The sequence below is a fragment of the Prinia subflava genome, chromosome 6 (assembly GCF_021018805.1).
Source record: "Prinia subflava isolate CZ2003 ecotype Zambia chromosome 6, Cam_Psub_1.2, whole genome shotgun sequence".
Taxonomy (NCBI): Eukaryota; Metazoa; Chordata; class Aves; order Passeriformes; family Cisticolidae; genus Prinia; species Prinia subflava.
In genome coordinates this window covers 17,764,113-17,770,112 of record NC_086252.1, presented here as the reverse complement: position 1 = coordinate 17,770,112, position 6,000 = coordinate 17,764,113, and positions in this window count along the sequence as shown.

Genomic DNA, 6,000 nt, shown 5'->3' with positions numbered 1-6,000 from the left:
GCTAAATCATTTAAGCCCAGTATTACCAAACAATGTAGAGGCATAGAGGGAGAGAGAATCCTGCATCAACTGCAGCAGCTATGAGCAACTTTAGCAAATCAGACATAATCAGTGTTTCACTAGGATCTATGCTAATCTGTAGATTTTTGAGGTAGTTTTTAAATTTTATCTGTAGTGTACAGACTAGCAAAATAACAGTTACTAGGAGGAACTTGCATCTTGAATTTTCTGATCATTGCTAAAGAAAGCAAGATATGTGTTACATCCACCACAATTCCTGTTTTAAATCACAAAATCCTAACTACCACATTAGAAACTCACATTTGGCATCCTATCCTGGTCCACAGGACTTGCACTATGTCCCAGAACAACTTAGAGCAGTTTGGTACACAGTGGGTGGTGTACATCAGTGAAATGAAAAATGGGCTTAACACACCTGCTTGTGGCTCTGCGGGTCATGAGAAAATGTTTGACAGAAATAGATGACAATGACAACCTTTGGAGATGGATTTTTTTCTGGTTACAGTAGAAGTGAATGCCATAAGATCTAATGGGAAGAGGACACAAGCACAGTCTTGATTTTACAACTAAACTAATGCTGTTTACTTGAAATCTAAAGAATGTGCCATGCTTAGATGTTGAGACATTATGCCATTTTTGAATGGAACTGCATCAAAGGAAAAAAGCTCCATCTTGCCTATATTTCCTGAACAAAGTCCTTTGCAAAAGAATTCTTAAGGATTTTGCATCATGACTCTGCTTAATTGGATTTCTAAGATGGGCATAATTGTGGTGAGAATTACATCATAAACAGGTACTTTGCATAGGATATACTTGGTGCTACCTGTGCATCTTGGCATAATCAGGTGATCTTAAACTTTGATGCTGACAAGCACAGCACTTCTCTTGAAGCAGGTTCCAGGTGATGTTTAGAGCTAACAGGATCTTAACTATTTATAATTGCAAAAGGGCTTTTTTCTTTTTCATTTGCAGCTGCTCTGAATGCACTTTAACACCAGACTTTTTATGAGCTTTCTTATTGCTCATGTGCCGACTTACTGGCATATCCCATAAGCATTTCTAATGTGAAATCAGCTTGTAACAAAATTATTAAAATACTAGGAAATCTCAAAATTGCTTGCACTTTTGCGCAGATATAAGAGCTACATACTCTATAAGTATATAAGTGCTCTAAGTTACATTTTCTAAGAGTCCTGTGTAAGAAACACAATATGGTTTTGATTTCTTGTTTTATTAAGTGAAATGAACTGGCTAATTAAAGAAATTCCAGGAAGTTTCTGCTTTCTGTCTCCTAGGGACAAGCCTCAAGTGTCAAAGGAGATAATACTGATGGCTATAAAACACCCTAGTGTGTTTATACTGGCTATAAAATGCAGCTTATACCTTCTATATAACTTTCATAATATTTTGTTTTTATACCATGCTTAGAAATTCATATTAAGCATTAGTTGAAGTAGTGCTTGTATATATTTGGAAAAAAACCCCATGGCAATTGCAAGTTAAAAAACAGAAGGCAAGCCACTGGCAAAACAGTCTTAGGAATAAATTGTTATGACTATAATTTCATCCATAAACACTAAGAACAAGCTAGCCATCAAAAAATATAAAACTCTGCAAGATGCTTCTAGTCCCATCTTACAAAATGTCTTTAACCCTGGGTGATGATCTCCCACTTGAAGCCATAAGCTGTACCACAGAACTGGCAGTGCCTCTGCATGCAATAAGCTGAGGCTTCTACAACTACTGGACCCACTTCTAGATCCCCTGGCTGGATTTGGGGAATTTTAAAAGATAACAATTATATTCATAATTATTCATATATATATGAATATATATTCATGAAAATTCAGCAATTCTGAAGTGCTGTATAGAACCAAAACACTCTTGGTGCAATTATTTGATTTTCTACTATCAGTCTCTCAAAGTAATTTCTACATTCCTAGAGGAGCCAATGTATGTGTTACTTATATGAAGCCAGTCAAAAATAATGTTTTTAATGAGGCTATTAGCTATCCCATGCAACTTGCTTCTCAGACAGAGCTGCACCTTCTACAATATTTAGGGTTCTTTGAGATAATGTCCAAGATTCGGATCACATGAAACATTTAAAGGTATTTTAAGGCTCAGTAATGCACTTTACATGAACAAGAGTGTGTGGGCCCTGGTAAGGCAAACTGTACCAGATTTGAAGTTGAATTTTAGGTAACAGTTTAAAAAAATGAATAAGAAAAGAAGTATAGAACCAGTGAGAATTTCTTGCTGTATAGACACATGCAATCACACTATCAAGGGCCTCTGTAGAATGAAATTTAATGACTTGAAGATACTTCTAAGTCCAAGCCTCAAAATGTTGAGATAGCAGAAGCACAGGATAACTAATCAGAAGTTCAAAAAATTTCTGATACACATGTTTACTTCCACCAGGAAGACTTCTGAAGGAGAATATAAAACCTTCCAAACTGAGCAGGCAAGCACATGCACTACTGGTACCTTCCTGCTTTACTGAACAGCTAGCTCTGTGAGCAGCCAGGTAGTGGCAGCAGGGCACAAAAGGCAACAGAGAATCATCTTGGAAATATCTTGCAAGAACATCATTAGCTCTTCAGCATCACAGAGAGATGACATTAACCAAAGCAACTTCAAAGAGCTGAAGGAGATTAAAGTTTTTCCTCTTAATGATTCTAAAGTGTTATTGAAGGGATCAATAGCTCTTCCTCTTAAACAAGCTGTTCAAATCAAGTATTATTGGAGAGGAGAGAAACCAGTCCTGGAAGTAATAGTGGGATTTAATGACAATTTGAGATTTTTCACTATTCATTAATTTATCTGCCAGTATCATAATAGTTTTATTGAACTGTAAGTTTACAACATTGAGATTCCTTATGAGAGAATTACTTGATTCCTTCTGAGCCCTTTTAACTGTGCCAAAATACATTTTATTACATGGCCCACACAGAGAGAAATTTCTCTTTTCTGTACCTGATGTCACTGTTTTTTGTGGGGGAGGAGGAAAGGAGGAAAGGAGAAAGCATTATTTCCCCTTTCTTTAATAATAAAATAATTACATCCCATGGTGGTGCATGTTTTGCTTATTGTGTACCAGGACACGTAGAAAGCCCCTTAGCAAATCAAAACTAAATTAGACTATTACTAAGACTTGGCAGCTTTTCAGCTGTGCAAGCAGAAGTTTTATTTTAAACAAAATCAGAGAGAACTAACTGATCTTGCAACCTGACTTGCACATCACCACACTGAGCTCAGATCAGGAATTCAGCCTCATGTACTCAATTGTAAAGTCATGCAATCCTCAGTCAAGCAGATAGAAAGAAAACTACCTCCCAGTTTAGTCCTTCCAACACTCAGTTTCTAGTGGTTTTCAACACAGAGATATGACACCAGTGTTTTCAATGCAAACACAATAACTTCAGAATTCAGAGTTTATCTGCACCGAGTCACTGATAAGGGAAACACTTCCCAAAGAGGGTTTGGTTTGTTTTTTCCTTTTTTTCTTAAAGGCCAGAAAGTCAAGAAAATACATTTTGAAAGGCTACAACCAAGCAAAGCTATTTGGCAAATCCTGTGCAATACTGCAGGAGCAGAGGGACCCAGATGCTCGCCATTTCTTTTGGCATTGCAGCAGTGTTTCAGCTGCCACTTTGCTGCTTGTTGTCAGAAAACAGCTTCTTGGGCCCCCTGTGGGAAAACTGCTCTGCTTTCTGCTCCCACATGCATGCCTTTTCATGAGAAATGTGTCTTAAACTGTTCTAGGATAATAAGGGCCAAAAAAATCCAATTTGTTTATTGTCCGAGTGCTCAAATCAAAAGCAATAACCCAGATTATAATGTTATACAACATTAAAATAATTTCCTCCTTACAGCATATAACCATTAGCCATGTAAAGACAAAAACCTTGCTAAAACACTGGAAGTAACATTGCCTGCATTCTACCCAATTCTTTGAAGGAATGAAAAACATTGTGTAGGCATTACATTCTATTTCACTTGTTTTTGGATAGAGCTAAACAGCTTTAAAAGAAGATGCAAAGTTCAGATGGATTTTTACTGATTAGTTGTTTATTCTTTATCCTTTGTTTCAAGGTTTAATCACAGGGCTACTTGCTCTTACGATTTCTTTACTGTGTGCACAACAAAATACTTTCCTTCTGACTGTGGAGAATCATAACCTCCTAAAGCATCCTGCTGCTCTGAAAACTTGAGTGAAGGGCAGATGCAGCTGCAACAGCTGCTACACTGCAGTTGCTTCTCAGAGAAAGCCACTATTCTAGCTTTAAGAAATTGTCCCAGATCTAGGGATTTCCTCATCTATTTTTAGCACGCACACACAAGACAGATTTCTTGGTGCTTTTCAGACTGCACTTGCCAATGCTCCCCAAACTCTTCTTGTTCTGCCTACCTAAATGTTCTTCTATGACAATTTACTCCCACTAAACCAGCACTGCTCTAGTCCTGTTTCTGCTCCCTCCTCTTTCTCTGCAGCTGCACTGGCTCTTGGCCAATGCCAGTGCCTAGGAAAATAACCAGCAGCACTCTAGAGGGACAGATGAGAGAGTGCATGAGGGCTGCATCACAGCAACAGCACTGACCACAGAGCAGCCCAAACCCTCAGATGACCCTTTTAATGACATGCTGTGAGTGCCCTTGTTAAATCAGATGCTTTAGTCTGCTGCAGTTTACTTCAAATACCACACAAAACAAGAGTCAAGGTTAAGGATTTCTTTATCCATCCACAAACTCCTTCCCAAACCCACCAAACCAATGTCATGCCATCTTCAAAGACGTCTACAGTGATGTCAGTGAGACAGTTTAGATCTCTGCAGCAGCCTGCAGAACACATCTCCGAGATCCTCAGTCTGATTACAGCCCTGGCAACTGCTGCTGCCAGCATCGTGCAGGGAAACAGGGAAACATGGACCAGCAGATGCAGGAATTCAAACAATGCATGGAGAGAGCAGATCCATAAACAACAACATAAACTCTATCACAATGAAATGCAAACCCACAGAAAGATGAAATGCTGCAGAGCTCTCTTCAGTCAGCTCCATGTATAAAGCCAGACTATCTCCATCAGTGGGCTCATATCACATGCAGGCTCCTATGCCCCATTTACACTTCTGAATATATTTAAAGAGACCAGTAAGGTTTTATTTTTATTATTTCTTCTTGCTGTACAAATAAAATCTGTTATTCAACTCCAAAAGCAAGTTTATGGCAGTTACTTTTTCAGGAGTCTATTCTAGAAGCAAAATTTTAATTTTGTTAAAGTTTTTCAGAGTTTATATTCTACTCTGAGGAGTCAAGGAGGCAAACTGTGTAATGGAGAAGCTGATACCATTCCCCGGTAGTTCATTAGAAGAGCAGAAGAGACGGCCTCCCCTGAGCTCCTTGGAGAATGACCCCTCAGAGGGAGAAGCCTCCTACCAGGAGAGACAGATGAGCAGTCAGTGAAGCAGAGATGGCTTTCAGCTCCTTCATACAGCAATGGCCAAATTGTATATTAGTATCAAGTAACAGTAAGGTGTGGCCTACCAGCCAGGTATGAAATTTTATCCAACCCTTGGCAAGGGAAACCTCCCTGACTTGCCTTAGGCTAGCTGCAGAGGCAGCAAGAGCTCCCAAGTAGCTGGGCAGTGTGGCGACCCTGCCACTGCTGGTCCAGCTTGCGGGGACTGTACCTTCCCTTGAACTCTTTATCTTCTTCTCTCAAAACCTTAACGTGCTGTAAAGTGTAGAATACCAGGGGAAAAAATACGGAAACTTGATGTCAATATAAAAAAAAAGTATTTGCTCAAAATATCCAGTAGTTACCACTAGATGGCATTTTGTTCCTGAGAAATTAGAAACTCGCGGTTTGGGATTATTTGTTACACGCAGCAGGAAACAGTAAAAATAGAATTACTTACCTCATTCGGTTAATAACTTATTATCCATTGTTTTGTACTGTCACTGACAGAAGCCATT